This window comes from Ostrinia furnacalis, unplaced genomic scaffold (assembly GCF_004193835.3).
Source record: "Ostrinia furnacalis isolate ACB-3 unplaced genomic scaffold, ASM419383v2 OfSCF2409, whole genome shotgun sequence".
Lineage (NCBI taxonomy): Eukaryota > Metazoa > Arthropoda > Insecta > Lepidoptera > Crambidae > Ostrinia > Ostrinia furnacalis.
The window spans coordinates 413,338-430,751 of record NW_021132648.1 but is presented as its reverse complement, the minus strand read 5'-3'; the positions used below and the strand labels follow the sequence as shown (position 1 = coordinate 430,751).

Sequence of the window (17,414 nt, the reverse complement as noted above, 5' to 3'; positions counted from 1 at the left end):
ATACGGAATGTTATTTTAGGTGCGGATCGGAATAGAAAGTGGAAAAGTCTTTGTAAAATGAAAGATAAATTGTTGATACATTGTATCCAATTGAGAGAAAGAGTAACAGAAAATTAAATTAAAAACTTACACGTATATTTTTCTACCAATATTTTCAGCCTTATTTCCTGCAAAATCCTGGTACAAAACGACGTCACACATAAGATCCTTATTCAACTCCGTAGACGTCCACTGATGATTGATTCAATGATTCCTATATTGCCCGGTTTGAACGGACTACTATGCCGCGAGATCCCGGTTCGATTCCCGGCCGGGCAGAAATTGAAGTGATTAATTTTAATTTTTGTGACGGGTCTGGGTGTATTTAAAAAAAAGTATATAAGTAGTATATCCGTTGCTAGCACCCATAACACAAGCATATTATTTGCTTACTTTAGGGCTAGATATCGCTATGTGAAATTGTCCCAAGATATATTTATTATTGATCCCCAAACTCGATCTTAGCTGTTATGAAGGCGATCTTGTGTTGAGTTATAACTATTTTGTGTTGAGTTATTGCTTTAAGACTTAACACAATAACGCCCGTTCTCATCAACTCCTAAGTAGACCAAATCAACAGTTCACCAAACTTTAAAACAGAAGCATTATCACTGCCCACGCTAACTCGACTACAAGGAAACTTTGTTAGAGTACCCACACTAATGTCTAACCGTACTCTTGATAAGGCAGAAATACAGCAAGTATTTGCTTAGATAGCATCGGCTGATTATACATGCGCGTGCGCTACTGAGCTTAGAGTTTAGATTAAGATAAAACTTGCTAAATTGTTGGACATTCCTTAGTTGCTTGAACTGGGCATGTTTTCTCTTGACATTGAGATATTTTAATCGTTTAGATTTTAACGCCTTTGTGGTCTAATGGCTGGTTGGAATTTCTCGTTGCGAAGATTCAAAAAATGTGGCGAAAGACATTTTAGTTGTAAGTTCGTTTGGGCGTTAGACACCTATTAGTATGTAGTAGTGATACCAGTTGTAACAACAACCCTCACGATAGGTGGAAGACATTTTAGCATTCGAGTTAACGTATGTACGAAGTTTAAAATAAAAGAGTCAAGAGGCAGATATAAATGTGCATCCATACATTTTTCTTAGTAAATAAACATATACATTTATTTACTAAGAAAAGTGACGTCCACTCATTTAACACGAGACATAAGAATAAACTTGCTGTTCCATCATTTAGGTTGCATAAGATAGGTAATTCATTCTTGGGGAAATGTATTACCATATTTAACAAAATACCACACAACCTTGTCGAATTGCCAATAAACAAATTTAAGATACATATAAAAAATACCCTTATGTCCAAAGGGTACTACAAGGTTCGAGACTATATTGATGACAAGGATGCGTGGTCAGTTCAGTCTGCACATATTTGATGTACTTAAATTTGACTATTCTTACCGTTAGATAATTCCTGGCAATAAGTGGTGACTGAGTTTGTTCCGGCGTTTCTTCTCAGCACTTGCCATATGTTTGTCTCGAAGCGCTGGTAGGGCCCAAAAGATAAGGAGACATGTAAAGTGCCCCATAAGGGCTACCTTTTTCTTTTTTTTTATTATTTTCTATTGACGTTCATAAGTGCCACTTGTGGTCTAAACTGAATAAATATTTTTTGATTTTGATTTTGATTTTGATAATCAACTAAATTAATTTCGCCATTACGCAACCAATTTATCAACCCAATTGGGTTTTTGTTTAAATCTTGTAGTTGTTTCATCTCACATAACAAAACTCTACCGTAATTAAACTATGATGAAGCGCAATCCATCCAGCACTTTCATGCTGTTAATTCATACTTTTAACTTTAAAATCTTCAAATGGTTAACAAGCTACAACCAAGATCGATGGCACCATGTCCATCTCCCGAAGTGACTTTGAAAGATCGCGGTAGAGTCAAAGTGCAAAACGAAAGTCCGAGAATGCGAGCCGGTGTGGCAAAATGCCTCCTGCCAAGGTTACGCGCCTAACCTCTACTAGTGTTGTGAAGTGCTCGATTCTTTGAGCCGTGATTTTGTAGACTCAACTTTGCAAGTCTAGCATTTCATACGGGACTATTACCACATTACGTTTCCACCGCCGCAACGTTTCCACCGCCGCAACTCCTGTGCTACAGTTTGACCGCCGAAAAAACCCAGCCAGTGAAGGTCAACTATGTCCCTAGCATTTCATAGACTAGTGCAAATTAGGCTCAGTCAGCATTTATGAGAGAACAATTAACACAGAGACGAGAGCCAACTAAGAGTAATTTAGTATCGAATCAAGTACAGAAACTTCGAAAAAACTCGAGTCCTATTCGAATTCATGAGGATGTGGCTGGTTCGAAAAAGACTGAAGTTCAGTTTTAACAGTTAGGTACTGGTAGTCATTAGATAGAACAGAATAAGTTCATTTTGCTGCCACATGGAAACACATACATACGAGTACATAAAACAAACGGACAACATTAATATGCAACCTCAGAGTTCCAATTATTCTTAGCCCCTCAGGATTACGGGACATCGTAAATTAATGCTCAAAAAAACTACAGCTCTTGCTCAAGTTGCGCTCAAAAGCTTAGGCAGACTTAAACCCAATGACTCAGACTCGACTTCTGTGGGTACAACACTAACTACGCAGAACTTGGTATTGATGCGGGGTTATTTGTACACGCCAGTTATTGTTTTCATATTTACTGAGAACACCGATGTCGGTCGTTCCACGTCAGTAGATAGATAGTTTTAGACTTTGACTTTACACCGCCATGGGCTATTTTAGCTGAAAATTAATGGAGGACGTTTATATTTTGAGCGCCTATTGACAGAGAACTTTAGTAATTTAATTAGACATAAATTATTTTTTGTCTAACATTACTAAATTTGTTTGCCATTTTATTATTATTTAGTTATTTACTTACTGATACCTATGAGCTGAAATTGGGTTTACGAAATTCATACATATCGGCACAAAATAGATGTAGTACCATGTCCAATCATCATCGAGATCCTGGCACGTCGCTCTAATAGTGAAAAACATAATTACTCAAAAATGCAGAAATGGTGTTAGGTATAGATAGGGTCCAGTTCTAGGTAACTAGGTAGGTACCTTCATCTATAAAAGTAGGCAAAGATCGTGAGCAATTGATATCTCAGAGTCCAGCCGATGACTAACAACAACGCGACATAAACAAAACCAGTAAGTTTCTAACATTTCTTGTCCAACACGGAACCTATGCGGAGTTAAAATAGAAAGGAATAATTAAGCTCCAGAGCAGTAAAATATTATGCGGCGGCTAACGAAGCAGCCGATAAGCGGGGCTTTCAATCAGCCGGCCCAGATACTGACAATGGGGACTCGTGTATCACAAGGAACGGGGTTGCAGAATGGGAACTGGAGAAAACTAGAGGACGGTGAGGCTTTTGAGGTTTTATTCGAGAATTTCTTAAGATCTAGCTAGGGGACTCAGCATAATTCAATAACTAATAAATAGATCCTAATATGACATTCTCATAATTTTTTGTGAGAAGGTATTGGATCCAGGCCATGAGCCATTCTAGCTGCAAGCTTATTAGCTCTTCCATTGATGACAGTCCTCCTAGCATAGTTATGTTTGATGCTTCAACAACACACCAACGCGTGCAGTGTGCCTACCATGAGTTTACGTTAGGTGAGCTCGCTAGCGAATACGTCAAAAAATTATATGAAGATTTTATTTCTTGAAAGTAGCCGCTAGGGGCGCTGCACAATATGTCATACATTTAAATGTCATTTTTTTACGCAGTCGCTAGCGAGCACACCTAACGTAAACTCATGGTAGGCACACAGATCGCGCCGTGATCTGCACGCGTTGGTGTGTTGTTTGGTTTAAGCTTATCAGAGTTCGTCTAGTACTTAGCGGTGATTGTGTTGGTGGTAATAACTAAGGTCTTAATTCAGATCGGCTTTCTTTTATGATGATCAGCTAAAACTTGCAGACACCTCAGCAAAGTAGGAAGAAGTGTTTTCATTTATATCTTCCAACTTATAAAGCAAATCGAAAGCTAACAGATGTAGTAGTAAGCTAGTGATCGTTACTTAGCCCTTTCTGCCTTACCGTAGGTGCCAAACACAATAAATCAGAAGACGCGTCATAACACATACAATTAGTTATAAATTGCGTTTCAATTAGGATCATATGGGACAGTTATTGAGGAAGCGTCATATAAATATGACAGAGGTATGCCAATAAGTTGTCTGAGACCTAGGATTTGCAATATGAATAGTATTGTAAATTGTAAACAACTAGTTTAAATGTTAATCAGTTGGAAGTGGATTTGCATTTAAACGATCCTTTAGAATATTGTCTGACTTGCAAAATTGTCGTTGAAATTCCAAAATTATAATTATAAGCCTAGGCGCAGACCACTTTTGGTTGGCCGATAGTGGGTCGGTTTCCATGAAGAATCGGGCGATACCAAATTCAAATCATTTATTGCATGTCACATGGGTAAGGGTTGGTTGGTACAACATAATATTGTACATGTGACGCCCAGTGAAGGCGTTGCAAATCGGTGTAATGTGCGCATTTCGAGTCTTGGATACATGTTCGTTCATACTGTTAAACAGCCCGACCCAACTACCGGCCGATTAAGTCTGCAGTCTGCGGAATGTCTAAATCCTATATCATTATAAAAAGTGTAAACAGTCTATAAAAGCTTGATTAATAAAGCACCTACTACATTTTGGATCTTGCAAAAAATAAATTTAATGGATTTTTTTTATAAAGACTCTGACCCCTTTTAAATCTATTTTCTCTTAATTCACATCCGTGGATTTATATTTCCTGTTTCATTTTCACGCACTAAAATCACTGAAATAAAAGATCATCAAAATTTTATTGCTATTTTAGTAGGCAGTAAAAATACTTAACAAAAATACCTTTTAGTGTTAAACTTTGAACCTTTTTGTTGGTGAAACGACTAATTTGCATAAAAAGTTAGTTTATAAAACAGGTGACGTCAACAGAAGTTCAAACAATGTTTGCGACGGAAATTATTGAACAACATTGTTTGAAAACGATACAAGATCTTGGAAGGAAGCAAAAATAGTAATATGATTGTTGTATTCCCGGAAAATATGACATTTGAAAGAAGGTCTGTTATCATTTAAAATCATCATGTAAGACATCGTGAAAATGGTGTCGAAGGTTCGAACAATCAATCAACTTTTCAAACCATTTTACTCCAAATAGAATAGAATAGAATAATTTTTATTTGAAAGAAAGACATACAAGCAGGAAAAACATAGATACACAATGAAGGAGATACACAAATTAATGTACAGATAGCTGCTTGAGCCCCTCTGACAAAAAGGCACCCGCTCAGCATACATCAAGACCGCGCCAGGGCTTGTCTCGAAACAAATCAGAATTTCTTAAGAATTCTCCAAATAGTGATTATCCACAAACATAAAATCCTGAATTGTTATTGTAAATCAAATCTAAACTTTATTTTAAGACAAAGGTCAATTCTACGATCCAATTACGACGACCTCAGCAAATAATCACCGGTTGAAATAGAGGTATAGATAAAATTCGCCCTTTGGAAGGAATAATAAACGATGATAGTTCATGAGTTGTTTTCCCATATCTTGATTTATTGATCCTTTCAAATTCCTATGAAGTCAACAATATCTCTTGTCTAACGTTCGATTATGATACCATCTTTGGAACTACATGTAGTTATTTAATGTAGAAGCATCAACCCATAATCATGTATGCTTTTCGTAATAACTGAATAAGAACAACAACATACTAGAATAAGAACCCAACTTCAGTGAAATAGAAAGGAACTATTAAAACAAGCACCTATCTTCTCTACGAATTAAGAATACAATGGTCTGATGATATGATCAACCTGTAAAATAGACGCTAAACTGAAATTACTAAAGCTTCAGCCAAATCAACGCGTGCAGATCCCGTCGGCGATGGCGATCACTGCGCGTGCACAGGCCAATGACAGAAGCATAAGATAAGACAGGTGACAAAATAAATTCCCACTCCTCCCTGATACACGATGCACGGAACATGGTGGATAGGTTTAAGAAGAAGAAGAAGAAAAATTGTTTAGTGGGTAAGGATTGCTAAAAAGGACGAGCCCCACATACCTCCCAGCAGCCCCTCGCGACTAGGAGACGGTGCGCAAAATGCATTCCGACCACCTTAAAAAAAAGGTGACAAAATAATGAATCTTCCTTGAAAGTAAAATCTTCGCTACATCATATTAAACGCGACTCAGACTGGTTTAAATTGCGACCACATTTAATGACAACCAAACTAGAACCACTTAGTCTCATTACTCCATTGATCTTCACGCAAACATGTGCGCATCGACCCTATAATAGTCCAACAGTTATAATTGAAGAAGTGATTGCCAAGGACCTTTTTTTACAGGCATTTAATTAACGTGATTGTAAAATTAAGTGGTCCGAATTTATTAGACCACACAGACCATTTCTGATGTTTACGACGTATAGAATTTCCAATTGACTCGAATTGTAATTTAGAGTATCAGGATTAGTTGCTTGCGTCAAGTAGCATGGCATTTAATTTTGTTATTTGATAGCCAAAGTATTTCTTATACTTCGCTTACTTACTGTATTCTGTTGCATTACAAATTGGTTTTGTTTATAGTCATACAGTGAACTACAGGGTTTTTATTGGGGGTCAATCTGTAGATCCTGGCTACTCAGGAGTTGCAGTGGTGGGAACTAGAGGTGGGAATAGTCCCGTTAGTCCTACAGCGATGATTTCAGTCTCTGTTAAATAATTCATAGAAAGAGTACCTAATTAATTTTTAAATCAATTAAATGAAGTTAAAGTAAAATGGTGCAACCCAGCCTTAATGCTACTACGATATGATTTTTTCTATTTTAATACTTTCATGTAACTCATTGAGAGATGCTTACATGAGCTACAACAGGGTTAGAGAGTGGTAGCCTTTTTGACACGGTTGCAGTTCATGAAAAATTGCTTGTTTGACTTTCAGTGAGCACTTCTTAAAAATTCGGTTTCGAGTCCTTTTTCAGTACATCAAGTAAAGTACTTTGAAATACGTTCGCGATGTAGTTCAGATTTATCACATGGATGGATCAGACAATGATGAAAATTGAAAACTTCGAAGTGGACAAAAAAGTATTTAAACAAATAAATGTTCAGTTACATTTTACGACAAAGTCGTATCATAGTAGTTGTCACTATGGCTTATTATAACGACAAAAAGCTGTGGTCTATATGCCATATTTTGTATATACGCAAGGTCATAGCGTATGCCCGTCACGCGTTCCTGTATTTGCGAGTGGTACAAGTAACGAACTGGAGATTATAAAAATAAATAAAGTTGGTGAATCTTACTGTTTGGAAGAGTCAAGTCAAAATCTTCAAACGAAAGTGAGTCTTCATCTGTCTTTAGTGCAGTAATTTTACATTGTTCCAACTGGGGATATAACGGAGAAACTTAGGGCCAAGATTCTAGCTAGCATTTGGACATAATCCAGACTAATCTCTGTGGTTTCTATCACTGTAGTAGTAATATTAGTTCTTCTGAAGAAGACAGAAGTAAAGACCATTGTGGTCAAAATCTTCGTATCTAACTTTATTAAAACCCGCTTATTTTCTATCACTTGCACCAAAAATCGCCACAAGCATAAAGCATGCAGTGACATTAATATTAATGAAATGAAACCACAATGTATTTAAAAAAACAAATTCTAACAATGAGAAAACACAAAGGAATTAAATAAAACCGCGAGCAGAATGAATTTGATGTGTGACAGAATGTGACAACAGTTTAGTGTACTGTGAAATGGGAAAGTTGCAAGATATAGGGATAGTTACTATTGTATATTCCACATATTATATTATGTAGCTTACTAGACCCAATCTCATATACAGGGTGTCCCAAAAAGAGCGTGCCCCAACTTAAGGAAATGGAAAAACTTTAGTAAAAGTATGATATGTCAGAGATACGGTTTTTCTTATATTTTTTTAATCCCCCTTTTCGAGCCTATCTCTTTACTGTCTGTACAAAATGAGCAGATATTTTTCGAATTCTTTTTTATGTCATGAAAAATATCACTTGCTCATTTGTAGGGTCATCCATTAGTCTATTATCTCCTTAAGTTTGGAAGGTTTTTTTGGGACACCCTGTGTATGAGAGGTCTTGATTAATTGGTCGACTGACTGGAAATTAATTTTAACGCTTACTTAGCTGCAGAAACAACTAACTTATTATTATTATAACTGACGGAATGTCAAGGTTTTAACTACAACACCAGCACTATTAGATACTATCAAACAATTAATTTACTTGTTCTCAGAACATAACAATGTTACCAGTCCGCCTTGTATAAAAGACAGATATGGTTAATTGAAATTTTGTTTTAGTATAGAAATTATATTTCTGTATCGCAGTTAAATCTTAATACTGTTTAAATTAAGATTTAACTTATGTTCATAAAATATAATGAACATAACTGCCTAAACTGTAAGACCTAAAATGTGAATGCTAATGTGGTTATGCAAAATAAAGTATTGAGTATTGAAAATTTTCCCTCCACTTGAAATCGGAGTCGGGAATTTTGCGTTCAGGAATTAACTAGACTACTGTGGAATACATTTATACATATGTATTTACAAAGAAAAGTGACAAATTTAGTCATATTAATAACAATACAGGGTGTTAGGTAAATGGGTATATGAGCCGACACTAGCCCATGTTAACATGGGCATATAAATGGTATAGTAAAGTCAGAAATTTGATATCATCATTTTATTTTTTTAAATTTTCATACAAAATAAATTTAATAAAATCCGATTTGTATGAAAATTAAAATAATTAAAATGAAGATATCAATTTTCTGACTTCACCATACCATTTANGGGCATATAAATGGTATAGTAAAGTCAGAAATTTGATATCATCATTTTATTTTTTTAAATTTTCATACAAAATAAATTTAATAAAATCCGATTTGTATGAAAATTAAAATAATTAAAATGAAGATATCAATTTTCTGACTTCACCATACCATTTATATGCCCATGTTAACATGGGCTAGTGTCGGCTCATATACCCATTTACCTAACACCCTGTATATTGCCCGAGGCTTCAGCCGCGTGAAATTCAGTTTGTCACAGATCGTCGTAAATTATAGCCTATATGTTATTCTGGGTTATAAACAATGATACTGTAAAGTTTCATCAAAATACGTTCGGTAGTTTTTGCGTGAAAGAGTAACAAACATCCAGACATCCAAACTTTCGCCTTTATCATATTAGTAGGGATTACATAGAATACAAAGTGAACATAACCATACCGACATGTCTCCACGCATCAGGTTTTCACGTGACTCCATCAAAATTCAGTCCAAATCTTAATATACTTTTATCAACATCAGCAACAGCATTACTGCTTTTACTTTTTAAAAACCGGTTCTGTAATGATAAGTGCACTTTTGTTTTATTGCAGTTCGGCTGATTAAAATTTTTGCTACTAGTTTTTTTAGTACTTTATCTAAATCCCTATCGTGATTTTATAATCATAGATCAGAAGTCCGGTTCTATTAGTGTTTACTTTTTAAAAATAATTGGGTGTGGAAGTACTTTTTGTTTAATAAACATACCTGTTGTAATATTCGCAATACGCAACACGTAATTTGTTTCTGAAGCATGTAATCGTATTTCTTTAAAGACCTGTAATAACAAAAATGACACAGACTTGTGAATTCTCAAATTGTGAGGGAATTTGAGAATTCATATTATATCTTCGTTGGGAATAGCATCGGTGACTTTCGGATCGAAAAAGCATCTCTCACACCGTTTGAGACATGTGAGAGCTATGATACAATATCTTTTCATAATGATTAGGATAAGTCTTGCAAACATACAATATTTAAAATATTTATAGTTTCATTTATCAACTACATTTAAGACTTTTTGTTCAAAACCTATCAATTGACTTCCCAGCTCTATTCAGGCACGTTTCGTGATTATTACTTTTCGTAAGTGTCAAAGCAAAGCAAAGCAAAGCAAAGCAAAGCACCATAGTTCAGACATTGGGCTGACCTATTTTTGGTTCATATGTGACACTATGGGTTACTGTTACCACAGTGACAGTGACACAATGGACAGTTACCGCCTTCCAGTCCACTTGAATGAATCGGCTAATTGTAACATAGTTAACTGGTGGGCATAAAAGAGTGGTTCATTTAATTATGGTTCACATATGACACAGTAATGACATAACAGTTAGCAACCGCTTGTTAGTCTACAATGAATTGGCTGTTGTCACCGAGCTATGGCATAGTTCACTGGGCATCAAAGAGTAATCCATCTAATAATGGTTCATATTATGTGATACAGTGTCAAACAGTAACGATAAAACAGCTAGCAACCACTTGTCAGTCTACAATCAATTGGCTGTTGTCGCCGAGCTATCGCATAGTTCACTGGGCATTCAAATGTGACACAGTGTCACACAGTAATGATATAACGGCTAGCAACCAATCGTTTGTCTACTGGAATGAATTAGCTGATGTCACTGGGCTGTAGCATAGTTCACTGGGCATCGAATAGTGGACCGACTAATGATGGTTCAAATGTGACAAAGTAATGACACCTACAAGGTGGACCGACGACATCATAAAGGTAGCGGGAAGGCGCTGGACGCAGGCAGCTACCAACCGGGCAGCATGGAAAGCACTGTTGGAGACCTATGTTCAGCAGTGGACGTCCTATGGTTGAGATGATGATGATGAACGATTAACAGCTAGCAACCGCTAGTCTACTGGAATGAATTGGCTGTTGTCACCTAGCTATGGCATAGTTCACTGGGCATCGAACAGTGGACCGACTAATTATGGTTCATATGTGATACCGTTACGGCAACGGTATGCCATGGCGGTCCGTTGTCATACTTAGCCTTTGAGTTAGCGCGTTAATTACATTTTTCACACATCGCTCTAAACTCGCGATATCGTTGGTAGAATGACGAGGTACCATCACGAAGAGCGTCGTTTGTTACACAGCATAGTATGTGTACTGTTATATTACTACGAATATGACAAGATGGCTGTACAAAAATACTGGGAAAAGTTTGAGAACTTGACAAACTTAGACTGAAAAAAGATCCATATAGCTTTCCTAGGCCTTATGTCTCGCTATAGTTGTCTTCAGGCTGTAGCTGAAAATCACTGGTTTGTTATGTTTAAACCGATGGCTGAATTGGCTGAGCTATTGCCGTTCCCCCCCGTGCCGTAAGCCGTGTGGTGACGGCAGAGTAGAATACATTTGTCACCAACCCCTACTCTTCCCGCGGGTGTCGTAAAAGGCGACTTAGGGACTACACATCAAACAGAGAATGGGCAGCAGCGCTCTCTGAAAAACATCAATCTTTTAAACTGCGATCTCCAACCCGCCTGCCTAGCGTGGAGATTATGGCAAAACCCTCCACTATAGTGGAGGAGGCTCATAGTCCAGCAGTGGACTGTAAAGGGCTGTTGATGATGATGATGATTGCCGTTCAGTGTTGCTGAGACAACACTCAACACACAGACAACTTGATGTCCTTTGGTACTTTCTGTTCCTAATGTGTGTTTCCAGTAATGCAAATAAAGTGTATCTATCTATCATTTGCCACAGAACATTGTATCAATCAAAGGTTTGCGCAGCAGAGGTGCGCTCACGCACCGTTAGCGCTGGGTATTTGGGTCGGCGCACGCGCCCGCTACAGTATGCCACAGGCGAACCAAGGCATAGGCGGGAAGAGTTTGTTATTATTTTAATTTTAGCTTAATTTAGGACAAATTTTGCCTTTGTTGTGGCCAAAGGATTGAGTCGAGAGTTCGGTCCTCTTTCCAGAAAAAAGGTCTAGTGCCCACCCAAGTGGTGTTCCTTTCCACTAATTTCAATTTCAACATTGAATGCACTAGTGTTTTCTGAACAATCACAACGATCGTTCAACGAAGTACTGCCACTATCAGGTTTGAAGTGTAAGCAGCAGTTGGTCGGAAGAAGCTGCACAATTAGGGTTCTGTGTCCCAAATTGTAATGCGAGAACTCCCTATTTTGATTTGCCGGGATAGGATGCGTGCCGTGATATACTCTTATCCACGTCAAAATGTATGGGCAAAATCGATAAAATGGTGTGATAACCCCTAGGCCTACTGGACTATCTATTTACAGTGAACCAACATAAGCATAGTAATACCTAGTGGTGTAGAAGGGAATATTAGTACATACAACATACGACCCTAAACCGCTAATTCTCCTAACTTGATCTCCCCCCGCGCAATCTAGGATGTTATGTGTAATGTACGTGACATCTCGCCGGCTGTCGGGAATGTTTTCGGTTTTAATGCCCGCGTTATGCGTGTCAACGCGCCGATTGTGCGCGTGCGCCGCGGGAATAAAAATGATGCTTTGTTTGAGTTATGTGCATATGCGTAAAGGGGGGGGGGTCTAGTGCCAACCCTAGGGTGTTGGATGATATCGCATCTTTAGGTCCTTCAGTCTCCGCTATAAAAGTTCGTTCGTTTCAGCCTAATGAGGTCCACGGCTAGACAAAGGCCTCTCCCAGGGATTTCCCGGAAAGACCGGTCCTGCGCCGCCCGCATTTCTCCTAGCTATAAGACTACAATCTGGTAAACATTTTTAGGTACTAAAGTCAAAAACTCACCGTTAAAATAATCTTCCTTTCAGAAACGCCGATATCTGTAAAGATAAAAATAACATTACAACTTGCAATTCGTGACTTAAAATAACAAAAACGAAACGCATTTCCAGTGAAAAAAAAAAACAATAGAATGAATGATTCAAATTTCAAACGCCGAACGGGAGCAGGTCAAATGTCAAAAGCATCGTTCACTCAGTTCGGTTCGGTCATCAATTCAAACGAATGACATTGAATTATCGAAAGCGGGCAAGGTCGGGGACCACACGAAGGTACGTTTGTCCCGTTTGACTAGGGTTACCATTCGTTTTTCAATTTTCAATTTGTCGGGAATTTTCACGACAGATGCACGAACGTCTGCCTAAAAATACTAAAAACTATATTATCCGAGATTGTTTGACAGAAAATTTAAATTTCAGTCTATTAAATGTCCTCTTTAACAGATAGATAGCGATTATCCAATGTCAGTTGTAATTAGTTTGCAAGCTACGGAAAACTGAATATTTTTTTCGCATGCTAGAGTTGCCGAATGTTGTTGGATGAATAATTATGACTCCCTCCTTCATCAAGAAAGCGGTAGTTCAAATTTTACATTGTTTTTAGATAAAGTTTAAAATGATGTGGTTACGAACTGCTTAAAGGGTTAAGATGGTGACCCTACGTACACCATAACGGGGATGACAGAGACGTGCGCAGGAGTTTCGGGCGCTCAGATGGACGGAACACCAAGAAAGTTTATGATTGATGGAGGGTTTTTGTTCTGACTGTAGAATAATATTTTCAAGCAAAAGTATTCTGAACGTGGATTGGCAGACAAGTGACGTTTAATGTTTATATTGGAGCAAGTAAGTGAAAAAGGCACAATGTGATATGTTTTTTTTTTGCCATTCCTAATGTGATAATATGCATTCTGCGGATAGGTTAATTTGGCAGGGATGACGCTGTCAAACTCACATATATTTGGCCATAAGTAATATAGTCATGTAGAGTACATATAGTCTATCCAATATAGCTTGATTAGAATGACAGCTGCCATCAAAGGTAACGACATAACTTTGTAGTAGCGATCAATGAGAGCTAAATATTGGCGGACAAGAAATAATTCACGTCTAGGACCTACAAACAATATTTTCGACGACAGTGCTTCCAATAAAAATGTTAATTTCGTGTAAATGCAGCGTTAAATTACTCCAATAAGTAGTAATTCGAAATTATAAAAATCAAGCTAGAGTATTAACGACGTCTCTACAAGGTTATCTCGAGTTACAAAAATGTTAGTGTCCCAACACTAACATTTATGTCATATCGACAAATGTCATATTAAATTAAAACTAATTTTTTAACATAGGTATTTAACAAATTTTTTTTCTAAATAATTTTTTAACATAATTATTTAAGACAAGTTATATGTTTTTCTAAATGTTCACTATTAAAAACCAAAAAACATTTCATTCTTAAATAATCAAACATCGGAAATCAATCACTATTAATTTTTTTGGTATTCATAGCACCGTTTGCTCTAGAAGAGATGCCCACCGCCCTCTAGCGAGAGGAAAAAACCACTGAAGAACACTGATGATAATGACTACGACTTAGGTTGTACACCCTTGACATGAATTTTAAATTTTACTGTCTTTAAATTTAAATCATAATTGTCATTTTTATGAATAAAGATATGAAGAAAAATTGGGTGCATTTTTATATCATTTTTTCGAAAACTTATCGATACATCTATGTGAACCGTACGAAACATACCCAGCACTAGTCACATTCGTTTGACAGCCGTCATTCTAATCAAGCTATATTGGATAGACTATAGTTGTAAGTACCGAGGACCTGTCCTGTTTTCACCTCCTTGAATTCCTATGAAATTCTACAAACATCTAAGTAAATCTAAGGACGTTTCAATCGAAGAATATGCTTTGAGAATCGCCGCCTTACCTACTAGGTATTGAGGTCATGTCACACCTCTATAAAATCAACACTATGCAGTCGTGATAAGTGTCATATTTGCAATATTTCGCACTCTTGTCGCCAGTATAGTAGCCGATAGATTTAATGTATTGTATACTTTAAGTACAGGACATAAGGGTCGTTATTGAGGTAGCAATGTAATTAAATGATGATAACCGCCATTACTGCTGTAATTGTTCTGGACCGAGTCCGGTTAAGAGATGGCGTCTTAGATGTATGTCCTCTATAAAGTTAATAGTTAAAACCAACATGCTACCTATTCATCAGTATCATCAGGTCATTTAGTCTTCATTGCAGGAAGAAAATCTTCTAATTGACCAAGCAAATGGAGGTTTTGGCCTACACCCCCCACACTGGCCAGATGGGTTGGGAAGGGCTGATGTTTGCTTATTTCTCCCATAGTCGATTCTTATGACATCCATGGGAAGAGTCAATGGTGCTATTCTATTCTGCCAGAACATCATACGATGGAGGTTTTATCTTTTGCCAGGATTCGTAGGTGACAAAGACTTGTATGTACAGACATCTGCACATCAAACAATACATTGTTGTCGCAAAATGGTGCCTATTAAAGCTTGTTCCCACAGCAATCCAGTTTTGCAGGAACCAGTAATCCAGGATTGGACAAAACTGGACTGTCATGTGAACATGCACATGTGTGCCTGAAACTTCTGAAAGTTAATTAACAAATTCGAACAGATCGGGTTTTGGCGCGATACAATAAACGGAATGTTCGTAATTCGTATGAATGAACATTGATCTTACAAAGCAGGATTCTGCACAAAACCGTCCTTGCAAAAAATTATCCGTGGGAACAAGCCTGTAACTATAGCGTTTGATGCGACAGTCTTCGTCCAACTCACATCTAACCCCATTCACCAAAGTCCGGGAGTGACAAACCCACGCTGCGCGTAACTATTTAGCCAATTACGACCCGACGGCCGACGACCGTAAAAACGCGTCGGTCGCACGCCAAGTGAGCCAGTGGGCCGGCAAAAACGCGGGTCAGTTGTAGGGTGAGAAAATGAGTCAGGAGACACAATTAGATGGCTTCAAGAAGATTTTATTCACGATGTACATGGCATAAAATTGTTAGAAAAATCACAGATTGAAGTAATTATAGGGCATTTGTGTACCAAACCCTCGAATGCAAATGCTTATAATATCAATGTGATTGCAAAAAAGACAAGATTCTAGTAAATCTACGTCTTTTTTTTTTTTTTTTTTTTTTTTTTTTTTTTTTCTATTTATTAATTTAGGGACTTTTACATTGTATGTCAGTCCCATCATAACCTAATCGTAAACTAAATAACCAAAAAATTAAAAATAACTAAACAATAAAAAGAACGAGTAGCTGTCACTGGAGAATCACGGAAACCATGTCGCAAATAAGTTTAGCAGCATCTGATGAAGGGTTGGCTAAAATGCTTTGAAATACTCCTAAATCTACGTCTTGTTTGGGACAAAAATGTGGGGCAGTGCTGAAAAGAAGCAGCATCGTAAGAAGTTTGGTAAATATTTTAATTCTTCGACATGAGACACGTTGGTGTATGCATGCCATGTGAAACTTTGAGGATGAATGTATTTTTGTTATTCACGTTGTACTGGACGGATTTTAACGAAACTGCAATGTTAGCTTACACACCAGAAGTACCAGAACAGGCTTAGTTATCGTAGAAGTGACATAACTTTGTGTGGATCAACAAGCATTGACGCAACGGACCACTCTACATCGCCAGGAGTCCTCTTAAAGTATTTTTATGACAAGCCCAAATGGCTATTATGGTTAATACTCTAGATTTTCGGTGAAAACAGTAAAAAATCAATTGCATCACGCCTACAATAAAAATCGAAGCAAACCTCCGTCGTGCAAAGGCAATCGTAATTTGCCTACCGGTGTGGGGCCATAAAAAACGCGGCGATCGCACGCGCCGCACTGGGTCAGCCCGTGTGACGAATCACGCAACACGACCGTCCTACAGCCCTGGTTATGGGGTGGGCGACTCAGTGCTAGCGGGGAGCGGGAGCGATTTTAAACGCTCTTGCTTTTATCATAAAAATGTTTGTTCTGAAATTGGGAAACCAGGCATTGACAGAATCACCGCGTGACACTCTATGAGCTTCAACGGTGTACTTAATTCTTAATCTGGTAGTAAATGGTAAAACATCATGCCATAGTATCTTTTAAGTAATGCGGTCGAAAGAATATCGACGACCAGACTAATTTTTTTTTAGCAAAATGACATTATTCAATTCAACTACCACAAGATACTGTGTTAGATTATTTGTGTGTTTGTGCCTATCCTGAGGACAACGAAGCTTTATTGACCCACAAGCCACAACACAGTCTTCCTAAAACTCCTAAATTTGTATTTCAAAACCAAAATCGCTGTTACTGAAGCCACCGCCAATCACAGCGAAATGAACTCGATTTCCATCAAGTTTAACTGCGTATGACCGATGCATTACTGTTAGGCGAATTTGTGGAGTTATGTGCGTTTGTCACGAGAAATTTCGGTTATATGGGATTCATTATCAGCGAGTACTTATCCTCAATGAGCTCACCGTTAGAGTTGGACACTCTAGTCCTGGATTTAATAAGAACCAACAGAAGAAAAATGTTGTGAGTTTCACTGTAGGCTTGAATTATGTACGAAGTCAATCTGATAGTCAGAAAAGAAATCACGTAATAGAA

The 17,414-nt window shown here is 37.5% G+C and overlaps 1 long non-coding RNA gene across 1 annotated transcript in view; it reads right to left on the bottom strand.

Moving 5' to 3' along the window:
- LOC114355458 (uncharacterized) overlaps positions 1-17,414 on the bottom strand; it is a 68,229-nt gene that overhangs the window by 11,935 nt on the left and 38,880 nt on the right. The window contains exon 2 of the long non-coding RNA XR_003656108.1: positions 12,752-12,786. This is a non-coding gene — a long non-coding RNA (uncharacterized LOC114355458). The remainder of the gene's footprint in view (positions 1-12,751; positions 12,787-17,414) is intronic.